The 14375-nt window shown below is 43.9% G+C and overlaps 1 long non-coding RNA gene across 1 annotated transcript; it reads right to left on the reverse strand.

The window, feature by feature from the left end:
* Positions 1-752: 752 nt before the first annotated feature.
* LOC117796638 lies at positions 753-7738 on the reverse strand. Its single transcript, XR_004621194.1, has 3 exons — positions 7241-7738; positions 3506-3705; positions 753-960 (listed from the first exon to the last, which is right to left on the reverse strand). It is a non-coding gene; the product is annotated as an uncharacterized LOC117796638 (long non-coding RNA).
* Between the last annotated feature and the right edge of the window lie 6637 nt (positions 7739-14375).

Raw genomic sequence — 14375 nt, forward strand, 5'->3', positions numbered from 1 at the left:
CCTGGGTGGCTCAGTCCATTAAGTGTCTGCCTTCAGCTCAGGTCATGATCCCAGGGTCCTGGGATTGAGCCCCACATTGGTTGGGCTCCCTGCTCAGTGGGGAGTCTGATTCTCCCTCTGCCTCCCCCCTTTTCTCTCTCTCTCTTTCTCTCTCAAATAAATAAATCTTAAAAAAAAAAGATGGTAGTATTATATGCCCTGATTTTTTTTCATTATAATTAGAATAAATCTAAACTCCTTCAATACTCTAAGTGATCTGGTTGCTGTTCTGAGAGGTGCTGGAAAGATAAAACAATATTCAAGTTGCTTCACTTTTGGTCTTTGTTCATTGCCCCTATAATCATAGCCTCTTTGCTCTAGTTGCTTAGGGAAGGAATGAGGTAGAACAGGGTCATGTAATTAATATAATTATATTTAATTAATATGTAATGATAATTACATGTTGAAAACTAACACATTCTAAAATTCCCACAGTGCGTGGAAAACTATACCACCAAGACAGACTGAGCCTGACTCGAAGGTATGTCCCAAAGCAATGTGATTAAGAGACATTTTCAATCTTGATCACCAGACCATACCTTCAGAACTTTCACCTTATTTCAGAATAAAAACACTTCACTTTGTCCCATTTATTTCAGGGAAGGTAAAATGCTCTCACATTTATTACCTCATTTGAAGTCACAGCACTAGATTACTTCAAGTGTTCAGATTACCTCAGATGGTAGAGACTTAGTGTGAGACTATCCGGAGAATGAAGGAAATGCAGGAAACTTCTGAACCATCAAGCCTCATAGAACTGGAGCATGGCTAAATATTCAACAGTAACGCTATGTGTCTATTATCCTTGTTAACTCAGCGTTTCTCCCAGCACAGACTCTAGTGCTCAACTGGGTTGAATATGCATGCTAGCATGTGACTTCGGGCAAGTTGCTTCAGCTTTTTGTGGCATAGTTTCCTCATCTGTGAAATGGAAACAGACCCCAGAAGGTTGGAGTTAATATTTTTAAAGCATTTAAAATAGCACCAGACAGAAATTGGTGTCTCCTATTACATTTTTATGATCGTTGTCATTTTTTCTGTTACTTCTGCAGCTACTTTCCACTACTCTTTTGGGGTCTACGGTCTCATGGTTCACTTTCTAGACTTCATGCTCTACTTACTCATGCCCCTGCTTCTTGCCTTCCTTCTATGTCCCTCTCTGCTTCTTTCTGCTTTATTCTATTCTCTGGGTTTTTTGTTTTTGTTTTTGTTTTTTTATGTGTCTCACATTCACTGTCTTGAGAGAGAATCTGATGGGGCCACTTAGACTAGTTGGTAGGCAGCTCTGCTGATGAGTTCCCATGCTTGTTTGCTCCGGGCTGTTGGCACGTTTATACTTGACTATCTTTGATTCAGGTGGGAATCCATGGTCCAATCAGTACCGTTCAAGGGTCTCGGGCTGTTAACTGAGAACTCTGTGTGTGAAGAACCAGTTTGGACTGTGTCAGAAGGAAGCAGTGGGGGTGGCAGCACCCAGTGCTTTCTTTAGCATTATTGTCTTCCCATTTATAGATGATGAAGTGATCCTACGTCTCATGTCAAGTGTCAAAAATGTCAAGTGATCCTACGTCTTAGAACTCAGTGCTTTATTTAATTTTACCAAAGAAGAGGTGCTATTTCTTACACTTCCTTTTGTTCAGGAATAGGTGATGATCTTTTTCAGAAACAGCATCTTGCAGTAGAGAAGGTAATTCTACGGCTATTACACTAGGATTGATTCAGAATTCAAGCAATATAGGGTCAAATGGAAATTGTATCAGGAGAAATAAAAGAAACAAGGTTCAAAGCACTTGAAGACAGACATACTAAAGTGATGGTTGAGACACTTTCTCTCTGCTCCCTTAACACCCTGGCTAGTTTAACAAATCACAGTACTAATTACCGGCAATTCACATGCTACGCAGTCAGCACCCTTCAGTGAAAAGGCCTTTCTGGAGATAGAATCTGGAGGAGCTAGGGAAAGCAGGAGAGAACCTCATTTTTATAGGCTCTGGGAGATAAGATCCTTTAGCCTAAAGATTTGTTAATCCGCAACTTGTTTCAACTTGCCACAAAAGTTCTTTCGACGAAAGCATTTATTTATTTATTTATTTTTTAAAGATTTTATTTATTTGACACAGAGAGAGAGCCAGCGAGAGAGGGAACACAAGCAGGAGGAGTGGGAGAGGAAGAAGCAGGCTCCCAGCAGAGGAGCCTGATGTGGGGCTTGATCCCAGAACGCCGGGATCACGCCCTGAGCCAAAGGCAGATGCTTAACGACTGAGCCACCCAGGCACCCCTCGATGAAAGCACTTATTTAAACCTGTTGTCCTATCCTCACTTTACATCTGTTCTAACTAAAACTCATTCCTCTTACTCCCCCTAGAAGTTTCTGGACTGAAATCTAACATGTCATTTAAAATGTAAATTCTAGTTAAGTAGGAGAATTCTAGTTAAGGATTAAGAGAGACTGAATAAAGCAACAGTAAATTAATGATTGTCCAGGTGAAAAGGTAAGCGGGGTAGAAATTAATGGATGAGTCTGAGGCCTGGGAATCGTATGTGGCAGTCGTCCAGAGAATGGGGTACACTACAACTGTCAAGCTGGGTAAATTTTGATTAGTAGTGAGCCACAATACATTATTTGAAAAATGAGCCTTACTAAATATTGTGGCAGATGAAAACGGAGGAGGGAAGGTGGTTATGAATGATGCTCTGTTGTTGATTGGGCATGTTCCTGGGACCTCTAAAAAGGCTTGTGCACGGTGCATGTTGGTAGGAAGGAATGGCAGTGACTTGTCATCCTGGAGAGCCTGGGTTTGGCCTGCTTGGGAAGAACGCTCTGCGGATCATCCGCATGGAATGGAAGAGAGGAACTGTTGCTGGTACTGAAAGGACCAATGAGCCATCTTGCTGGCCTCTCTCAGAGTACAGGAACCAGACACGCTTTTTAGAAAATTCAATTAACTATGTTTGTAAATGGGCTTAACTGTTTAAGGGAATTCAGTTTGTTTAGTTTAGCCATTAATTGAGCATTAATCAAAGATCGTGAAAAGCGATAGTCTCTATTTTTAATTAAAGTTGTTTTCCCTTTATAAATAGAATAATAAAATAGATAATTGAATGTAGCTGGGTTTTTGGATTTGTCTGGCAGGTAACCAGAGAATAATGAGGACAATCCGGGTTGCAAGGGAAGAGTGACTGAAATAAGGCCCTGCTTGAAGGGAGATATTGGTCCTATTTCTAACCTGTCTGCGTGGGCAGGAAGGGAATAGGGAAGAACGTTGGGTTCATAGATGATGTCAGTGGTGATAGCTGAATCGTGGTTTAGTATCCAGCTAAAGGATATTAAAATGGTGCCTGGGTTATCACCGATGCCATGCTTAGAATCAGACAGAATAAGCCGCAATTTCCTTTAGAAAGAATTCTAAAGCTAAGCTTGTTTCATTTGACTTTGGGTATGATTTATACCATGTGTCCAACTCACTCTGTGTTTAGCAGTGTGACTGGGATAAGAACAGTCTGAGGCACGCAGATCCTTTAAGACAACTCTGGTCCAGTTCTTCCTGAGCTTCTAAACAGGTAGCTCCCGGCAAGTTAGGAGTTTTAAGCACAAGACAGCATGCATTCATTCATTCAGTGAATTTCTCTTGAACGTCTATAGGATGAAGCAGGGCTTTAGATTCCCTTAAGAACATAAAGATTACACAAATTAGCATCCTGCCAATCAGGAACTTAGTCAGTGAGGGACATAAGCCCTCTCTAAAAATAATAGTGCAATTGTTTTGTGGCATAAGAAAAAGGAAATATGTTTACTGATGTCTTATGTGTCAGGCAATGTGCTCTATCAATAACCTTGCACATGATGTCTCTTCAAATCCTCACAACAACCCTGTGAAGTAGATTTTACTAGAAATGGGCAGAAATCATCTTTAATTGAGGGAGAAACATTATTAGGAAATATGGGTGCAAAGTCACTCAGTTTGCACAGCATGGGAGTATGAAGAAGACTGGATCACTAAGTGTAGAAAGGTAAGTTGGAGACCAGGATGTAAGGGCCTTTGGGTGCCCAAAGAGAGTTTGGGCTTTGTTTTCTGGTAAAGGGACACATTCAAGTGTTTTGAAAAGAGTCAAGAATGATCAGGACTGTGCTTTAGAGAGCGGCTGCTGGAAGCCTGTGAAGACCAGACAGGCATGTGATGTGACCATGATGAGTCAGGTGAACCTCTCTTGGTATCTGCAGCTAAATAAACTAAGTGGGGGATGTGTCCTCGTTTCTGCACAGGCGTGGCGATGCAGGAACAAAGAGTCAGCCTGCTCCCTGTTCCTCGGGAGGACAGAACTGAAAAAGGGTGGATTATGGACAAGCAAGGCTTTCGATGTATAAAGAAAAGTGGCTTGAAGTTAGAAACCTTGGTTTCAATCCCAGTTCTGGGTATTTTGGAGCAATTTACTTATATAACCTTGCTGAGCCTTTGCTTCCTTCTGTTAAAAGGGGGATAATAGCACTCACCTTAATGAGTGGTTATGAGGATTAAATGAGACACGAGATGGAGGTCTTTGGAGGAGAAAGTCAGAAAAGCAGGCTCTGCTTGCTAGTAGAAAGATTTTGAGTGGTGGGCTGCTCTTCGAGTTTGTAGGCTCCTTGTTAATAGATAAATGCGAGCAGGGGCTTACAAGAAGGCTACTTGTCAGGAATGCTATAGAAGGGCTCCTCGCATCCAATAGGGGTTGCATCAGATGACCTTTGAGGTCCATTTCAAATTCTATTTCTGTTACCTCTGCAGGTTTTCTCCTGCTTTCAAAATGTTCCTCTCCCCACCCGCACCCTATAGTGTTAGTATCTGGCACAACCCATAGGTACTAAGGGTAAGGCTAACCATAGGAATAACTAGGTAGAAAATGGGTATCTAGACCTACAGAGCTAATTAGTGTTGAAACCACAGGCGTTGTTAGATGGACTTTTCCATGAAGCCGGCTAGAATCCGGGAGGGTGGGTAAACTCTGGGTGTCTGCTCATCAGGCATCCTAGTTTGCTTCTGCCACATTGTTCCAATCCTTTGGGGCTTCTCCAAGATACCCAGAGGTCAATATATGTATATATAAATGTTTTGTTTAAAAATGAACCATTATGGTGAAGCCTAAATATGAAACAGAGAGAAGCTCTAACTCTCGTTAAGGGGGAGCGGAAGGGGGAGCGGGGAGGAGGCTGAAATCTTGCCCATTGGTTGCTTCTTCACCCACTCTGGAACCCCTGGTTTGAACACTACTGTTCGAGCCCGGGCCTGTTTTCAGCTTTCCTCTTGACTCTTTTGTTTTCTGGTCTCTGATGGCAGCTGTTATCACTCCAGCTGCAGAGGGGATGGGAGGCAACTTCCTGTTATTCTATCCTGCCATCCCTATGGGGGTGGGACATTCCCTCCCCCATCTGCTGCCGGTTGTAGACTGTGAGCCTTAGATGCAGCCTTCCTATGACTGGGGCTGGAAGAATGACTAGTAGCCACCCTGCCACTCTTTGAAGGCATTTGGGGAGCAAAGCAGGCACCAGGCACTACTGATAAGTGTGTCACTGACTAAGAGAGGGGAAGGATGAGTGGCTAAGAGGCAGGTTAAGTGGTTTGTGCAGAAAATAAGTTAAGGGCTGTTGCATGGAGTGATGGGAGAGTGGGAAAAAGGAGGATTCTGGCCAATGTATGAAAGCGAGAGTTATGGTTTCTGGCTGTGAGATTATTTGGGTTCTGGGTGCATTAAGGAATGGAGGGGGGTCAGGGGTGATATGATGATCCATTTTTCTGTAGTCCTATATTTTTACTGAGTCTTTTCTTTGAATCGGGTATGAGGAATACAAAGAGGATTAAGCATGGAGCTTGCTTAATCCTGTGGGAAGATAAGGAAATATATAAAACTGGGCATATTTAACCATATGTTTATACCTCTGGACAATCTCAATAACCCTTACAATAACTTTTGATGTATTACCAGCCCCATTTTATAAGGAGGTGATCGAGGTTTCTGATGGAGAGTTTTAGTGACTTGCCCAGTTATGCAGCAAGTAAGTGCCAGAACTGGGCAATGGACCCTAAGCCCTTTTTCTGTCCACTATAGCACACACGGAGGACTAGGACTTAGGATTTGAGAAAAGGGCAAGACTTAACACACAGAAGAGCAGGTATTCCAGGTAGGCCAGAAGGTGAGAATCAAGCAGGGATCTGTGATAGACCAGTTTGACTATAGCAGAGGCTTTCCCGGGAGTGAAGTAGGAGATAAGGTGGGAAAGATAAATAGGGACCAGGTTAGGGAGAGTTTTACGTGGCTAGCTAAGAATTGCAGGGAAAGGAGGCCTGATTTAGAGGGGAAGATGTTGATGGCAAAAGCAGTGTTTTAGAAAACTCATTTGGTGGTGATGCATAGGAAGATTTAGAGCTGGGGAAAAATGAAATCAGAAATATGTTGGGAGGTTGGAATAGCATAGGTCTGACAAAGAGCATAATGGTGGTAGGAGAAAGTAGATCTGGGAGAGCAGATCTGTGGATTTTTTTCAGCATCATAGTGCTTGAATGAGTGTCCATTGTGGGCAATCACCACTGTAAAGAGAAAAAATGTTGGGGGGGGGGTCAAATGGATCTTGGTCTCAACCGCAGTTCTGGATGTCCTGGACTAATTTACTTACATTATCTGGCTGAGCCTTTGACTCCTTATGTTAAAGTGGGGCTAATAACACTTTATGGGATTGTTGTAAGGATCAAGTGAGACAGTGTTTGACTCTGTGCATCTGTCTACAATTTTTGGCAGACTGGTGAAATGTAGGAGATGTCATCAGTCAAAAAACAAACAATAGAAACCAACAGAAAGCCAATACTTAATTCGTTGTACTTGCAGAAGATAATGGGTAATATGCTATCTATATCTCATATAAATAGAGCCATGGTTCACCATTCAGTTCTGCCTTGGATCGGATATTAGGCAAATTGAAAGAACCGTCTCCTGAGAATCATTCTGTTCTGTTAGCCAAGGGGATTATACAGCATGATATCCGTCAAGGGTAAATGTTAGTTAATTCTTAATTGATAGCTCAGCCACTGCAATTGGCTCCATTCAACAGTAATTATTCTCATGTGGCTTGTTGAACTCAATTGTGAGATCCACACCCCCCCCCCTTTCAGAAGCGCAGGAAAGCAACAGCCTTAAGGTACTTAAAAAGGTAAATAGCAATTTTTCTTACTTCGGAGATTCAATTTCATTTGCCCGGAAGCTCGTGTGGCGTGATTTTCGCCGCTAAAAGCAAAAGCGGCACATGGCTGATAACGCCACCAGTTAACAATTCAGAGCTGGGTCGCGGTTTCTAAGATTCTCTTCCAAACCTTTCCGGAGCTTTTGAAGTTCTAAATTCCCCATCTAAGGGAACACCCAGCAGCCCCAAGATAAAAGGGTAGAAGAGAGAGCTGGCGGTTTCCTTTATTTGCATGACTTAAAGCTAGCCATTTTCTGCTCCACGCGCCGCGGGACTCGTACTTGCCCGTGACACAGGGGCAATTGTTTTTCCTTAAAAAGGGGGCTGGGGTGGGTTAGTTTCGTTTCCGATCTGGGATGTCGTACAAGCGCCAAGAGAAGTTCAAAACACGACCCGCAAGGCTCTTCCCCATGCCATCACCTCCTTTTCTTAGAGATAGCAGGAAAAGCAGCATTTTTTTTCCACCACCACCACCCACTCCCAGCCCTAGTCTCGCTCGGCGAGGAATGTATAAAATTAGTTGACTCCTCTGAGTGACGGCCCCCGGGCCCAATCAGCGGGCGCCCGGGCGCGGCCGACCCCACCCCCTTGCGAACTCTCTTTGGCTAATTCCCGCAGGGAGGGAGGAGAGAAGGCGAGTGGGAGGTGGGAGGGGGAGGTACCTGGAACTGGGAGTGATGTCAGCTCCCAGCTCGGTGCCTGCCCGGATTCCTGACATGGTGTAGGGCCGAGAGGGTGGGGAAGGCGGGAGCGGGACGGGAAAGCGTTCGGGCTGAGAGCCTGCGGCGGGGCCGCCGTGCCGTGGCTTAGAACTCGGACGGAACCAGAACTTTTGGAACTAGTGCCGGCGGCTTTCCACCCCCAGGTAAGGGCATTTGGCTCCTCTCAGAGACCCGGAGGGAAGTGGCACCGTTGTGTGGTTGCAGCTGGGTGTTGCAAGCTGCTCCTCCTCTTCCCCGGGTCGATTTCCTTTCCAACTCACTCCTGTTTCCCAGGGGGAACGGGAACTTTTTGGGGGGGAGGGCTTAACTCCGGTGGCTCCCAACTAGCTTATATGTGAAAAGTACCTCCAGGATGGACCTGTAAGGTATTGTCTGTGTCCTTAGACCCCCCCCCACACCCTAGTCTCCCAGTAATACTTGAGAACCCCAATTAGAGAAGTGTGTGTGTGTGTGTGGGGGGGGGCGGTATTGAAAAATGTCACAAGTTTCGACTCAAAATTTATGCCCTTTGAAAGAGAACGAAAGGTTTGTATTTTTTAGTTTCCCTGTGGCCTGTTACATGTTGATTTAAATGAAAGAATATTATTGTTGTTCTTAATATTGTTATGTATCAACGTAAAAAAATCCTCTTATATTATATGGTCCAGTCAGGATCTGAGAAATTGACTTGGGATGTATTAATTATGAGCTGTGGGAAGACTCGTCTCTTGGGGGCACACTTCTAAAACTCCAACTCCTTTTCATTATGACATTTTAACCGAATCCCTTTCATTGCCAGCTTTGTGATCTGGAGGGGTTAGGAAAGCTGCTGAGAATCTTCAGATCTGCTCCCTGTGGCTGCTTGAGAAAAGGATGAGTGAGGGTTGGTAACTGCGTTTTCAAGGATCATTTTTGGAGAAGAGAGTTTTCACAGGGAAATGGGGTGGAAGGCGGGGCATACAAACTCTTAATTATAGGAGCATGGCTTTTTCAGCATGTGGGACCAAACAAATTCTTCCTTTCAATAAGAAGTGCAGAGAGCAGTAGAAGAAGAACTTGATTTAGTGTCCAAGTTTGGAAGTTAGGAAAAGCAATTGGCCCTTGGGAGGAAAAGATATTTTGAGGGGTGGAAGTATAGAATTCTGATTTTTGTTTATTTCCTGTTTGAAACCCTTTTTCCTGTTTGGAGATCTTGTGTGCCCGGGTCACTAATTGGTTGTGATTGACTTTCTGGGGAAAAGAATTAACTCTATAAACTGATTCAGAACCCTCACTAATCAGTGCTTGAGGCTCTTTCTTTTGGAGAAGGAAAAAAAACCACAAATGGGCTGAGACTTGGGAATCAAGTTTCCCCTTTCGTTCACCACTGTTCCTCAGCAGTGAAGATCCTTCCGTTGCCAGGTCAGGTGTGAACTTCATCATGAGGCAAAAGCTGCATCCCAGGTGCCTTGAATGAAAGGGCATTTCTAGGAGGTGAGGAAAGAAAGAAACGCCACATTACATCTTATAAACCCATGGAGGGAAATAGGGAGCACAGGACTTCATAGACGGGGTTCTCCATCTTTCCAGTCAGATTTCAGAGCTAGAAAGTTTTGTTTTGCTGTTGTTTATAAAACACCTGGGTCTGTATTATTCTTAGTTCTTGAAAAAATTAGTACAGAGTGGATAAGGAGGAGGCTTTTTGCAAAGGGAAGGTGTGTTTTACTGAAAAGGTCAGAACATTTTAATATTGGTTTGTGTTTTGGGGCTAAGAAATAGCAAATGCTTAATGGCTGTGAAATAGTGGTGAATGGGTCTTTTCTATTTATGTTCTATGGGAAGTACATAAAACATACTGTATTTTCCAGTGTACTTTTTCAGTGGGAAAGAGGAGGTAATGTGGAATTCCTGTGGGCTAATGTGAGCTCACTGGAGCCTTGGTTGATAGAGTGTTCAAACTGCAGTTTGTATTGTTATTTTTTAACCAGTCAAGTAAGAGCATCTTTACGATGTTGTCCTGATGTGCCAAATTCAAATTTATGCTTTCTTTCCGGGAAAGTAGTCCTGGCTTAGGGACTTGAATATGCCAGTGCTTTAAATTTCATTCACAGTGTTATTGAGTAATAACACTTATTTTAAGTATATTTAATTTTAACTAATATTTATTTCCCTTTCTCTGTTGTTTTTATAAGGTAGTGTGGTATAGTAAAACAAAGTACTTTTAAAGGACAAAATTTGAAAGATATTTGAGTCATTGAGAAGGGTAGGATCAGGTTTCGGTATCCTACTTCCGATACCTAACTTAAAAAAATAGGATAATCTGGCCTTTGTGGGCAGATAGATGTTGACTTGAAATGCAGGGCACAATGTAGTTCCAGATCAATAGTGCCTAATTTCAAGGGCATCATAGACATTTTTTGGAAACAGGTTCAGTGAGGGAGAGCTTAACTGCTTATGTAGTCTTTTTGTTACTCGCTGTACCAGCACGAGATAAATCAGAACAAGGTCACTTTTTCCCTGTTACGCATTAGCTGACTCCTTGTGAAAAACGTGCCTTTCCTATTCAGGAAATATTTGTATTTTTATAGTTAATTTAGATTATGCTGGTAAATTTGTTACATTAAAGTTAACTTTTTGAGTTTTTCGTCTCCCATTTAAAAAGGTTCCCACAGGGCGCCTGGGTGGCACAGCGGTTAAGCGTCTGCCTTCGGCTCAGGGCGTGATCCCGGCGTTATGGGATCGAGCCCCACANACCATGATGAGTCAGGTGAACCTCTCTTGGTATCTGCAGCTAAATAAACTAAGTGGGGGATGTGTCCTCGTTTCTGCACAGGCGTGGCGATGCAGGAACAAAGAGTCAGCCTGCTCCCTGTTCCTCGGGAGGACAGAACTGAAAAAGGGTGGATTATGGACAAGCAAGGCTTTCGATGTATAAAGAAAAGTGGCTTGAAGTTAGAAACCTTGGTTTCAATCCCAGTTCTGGGTATTTTGGAGCAATTTACTTATATAACCTTGCTGAGCCTTTGCTTCCTTCTGTTAAAAGGGGGATAATAGCACTCACCTTAATGAGTGGTTATGAGGATTAAATGAGACACGAGATGGAGGTCTTTGGAGGAGAAAGTCAGAAAAGCAGGCTCTGCTTGCTAGTAGAAAGATTTTGAGTGGTGGGCTGCTCTTCGAGTTTGTAGGCTCCTTGTTAATAGATAAATGCGAGCAGGGGCTTACAAGAAGGCTACTTGTCAGGAATGCTATAGAAGGGCTCCTCGCATCCAATAGGGGTTGCATCAGATGACCTTTGAGGTCCATTTCAAATTCTATTTCTGTTACCTCTGCAGGTTTTCTCCTGCTTTCAAAATGTTCCTCTCCCCACCCGCACCCTATAGTGTTAGTATCTGGCACAACCCATAGGTACTAAGGGTAAGGCTAACCATAGGAATAACTAGGTAGAAAATGGGTATCTAGACCTACAGAGCTAATTAGTGTTGAAACCACAGGCGTTGTTAGATGGACTTTTCCATGAAGCCGGCTAGAATCCGGGAGGGTGGGTAAACTCTGGGTGTCTGCTCATCAGGCATCCTAGTTTGCTTCTGCCACATTGTTCCAATCCTTTGGGGCTTCTCCAAGATACCCAGAGGTCAATATATGTATATATAAATGTTTTGTTTAAAAATGAACCATTATGGTGAAGCCTAAATATGAAACAGAGAGAAGCTCTAACTCTCGTTAAGGGGGAGCGGAAGGGGGAGCGGGGAGGAGGCTGAAATCTTGCCCATTGGTTGCTTCTTCACCCACTCTGGAACCCCTGGTTTGAACACTACTGTTCGAGCCCGGGCCTGTTTTCAGCTTTCCTCTTGACTCTTTTGTTTTCTGGTCTCTGATGGCAGCTGTTATCACTCCAGCTGCAGAGGGGATGGGAGGCAACTTCCTGTTATTCTATCCTGCCATCCCTATGGGGGTGGGACATTCCCTCCCCCATCTGCTGCCGGTTGTAGACTGTGAGCCTTAGATGCAGCCTTCCTATGACTGGGGCTGGAAGAATGACTAGTAGCCACCCTGCCACTCTTTGAAGGCATTTGGGGAGCAAAGCAGGCACCAGGCACTACTGATAAGTGTGTCACTGACTAAGAGAGGGGAAGGATGAGTGGCTAAGAGGCAGGTTAAGTGGTTTGTGCAGAAAATAAGTTAAGGGCTGTTGCATGAGTGATGGGAGAGTGGGAAAAAGGAGGATTCTGGCCAATGTATGAAAGCGAGAGTTATGGTTTCTGGCTGTGAGATTATTTGGGTTCTGGGTGCATTAAGGAATGGAGGGGGGTCAGGGGTGATATGATGATCCATTTTTCTGTAGTCCTATATTTTTACTGAGTCTTTTCTTTGAATCGGGTATGAGGAATACAAAGAGGATTAAGCATGGAGCTTGCTTAATCCTGTGGGAAGATAAGGAAATATATAAAACTGGGCATATTTAACCATATGTTTATACCTCTGGACAATCTCAATAACCCTTACAATAACTTTTGATGTATTACCAGCCCCATTTTATAAGGAGGTGATCGAGGTTTCTGATGGAGAGTTTTAGTGACTTGCCCAGTTATGCAGCAAGTAAGTGCCAGAACTGGGCAATGGACCCTAAGCCCTTTTTCTGTCCACTATAGCACACACGGAGGACTAGGACTTAGGATTTGAGAAAAGGGCAAGACTTAACACACAGAAGAGCAGGTATTCCAGGTAGGCCAGAAGGTGAGAATCAAGCAGGGATCTGTGATAGACCAGTTTGACTATAGCAGAGGCTTTCCCGGGAGTGAAGTAGGAGATAAGGTGGGAAAGATAAATAGGGACCAGGTTAGGGAGAGTTTTACGTGGCTAGCTAAGAATTGCAGGGAAAGGAGGCCTGATTTAGAGGGGAAGATGTTGATGGCAAAAGCAGTGTTTTAGAAAACTCATTTGGTGGTGATGCATAGGAAGATTTAGAGCTGGGGAAAAATGAAATCAGAAATATGTTGGGAGGTTGGAATAGCATAGGTCTGACAAAGAGCATAATGGTGGTAGGAGAAAGTAGATCTGGGAGAGCAGATCTGTGGATTTTTTTCAGCATCATAGTGCTTGAATGAGTGTCCATTGTGGGCAATCACCACTGTAAAGAGAAAAAATGTTGGGGGGGGCGTCAAATGGATCTTGGTCTCAACCGCAGTTCTGGATGTCCTGGACTAATTTACTTACATTATCTGGCTGAGCCTTTGACTCCTTATGTTAAAGTGGGGCTAATAACACTTTATGGGATTGTTGTAAGGATCAAGTGAGACAGTGTTTGACTCTGTGCATCTGTCTACAATTTTTGGCAGACTGGTGAAATGTAGGAGATGTCATCAGTCAAAAAACAAACAATAGAAACCAACAGAAAGCCAATACTTAATTCGTTGTACTTGCAGAAGATAATGGGTAATATGCTATCTATATCTCATATAAATAGAGCCATGGTTCACCATTCAGTTCTGCCTTGGATCGGATATTAGGCAAATTGAAAGAACCGTCTCCTGAGAATCATTCTGTTCTGTTAGCCAAGGGGATTATACAGCATGATATCCGTCAAGGGTAAATGTTAGTTAATTCTTAATTGATAGCTCAGCCACTGCAATTGGCTCCATTCAACAGTAATTATTCTCATGTGGCTTGTTGAACTCAATTGTGAGATCCACACCCCCCCCCCTTTCAGAAGCGCAGGAAAGCAACAGCCTTAAGGTACTTAAAAAGGTAAATAGCAATTTTTCTTACTTCGGAGATTCAATTTCATTTGCCCGGAAGCTCGTGTGGCGTGATTTTCGCCGCTAAAAGCAAAAGCGGCACATGGCTGATAACGCCACCAGTTAACAATTCAGAGCTGGGTCGCGGTTTCTAAGATTCTCTTCCAAACCTTTCCGGAGCTTTTGAAGTTCTAAATTCCCCATCTAAGGGAACACCCAGCAGCCCCAAGATAAAAGGGTAGAAGAGAGAGCTGGCGGTTTCCTTTATTTGCATGACTTAAAGCTAGCCATTTTCTGCTCCACGCGCCGCGGGACTCGTACTTGCCCGTGACACAGGGGCAATTGTTTTTCCTTAAAAAGGGGGCTGGGGTGGGTTAGTTTCGTTTCCGATCTGGGATGTCGTACAAGCGCCAAGAGAAGTTCAAAACACGACCCGCAAGGCTCTTCCCCATGCCATCACCTCCTTTTCTTAGAGATAGCAGGAAAAGCAGCATTTTTTTTCCACCACCACCACCCACTCCCAGCCCTAGTCTCGCTCGGCGAGGAATGTATAAAATTAGTTGACTCCTCTGAGTGACGGCCCCCGGGCCCAATCAGCGGGCGCCCGGGCGCGGCCGACCCCACCCCCTTGCGAACTCTCTTTGGCTAATTCCCGCAGGGAGGGAGGAGAGAAGGCGAGTGGGAGGTGGGAGGGGGAGGTACCTGGAA

The sequence above is a fragment of the Ailuropoda melanoleuca genome, chromosome 16 (genome assembly GCF_002007445.2).
Source record: "Ailuropoda melanoleuca isolate Jingjing chromosome 16, ASM200744v2, whole genome shotgun sequence".
Classification (NCBI taxonomy): Eukaryota; Metazoa; Chordata; class Mammalia; order Carnivora; family Ursidae; genus Ailuropoda; species Ailuropoda melanoleuca.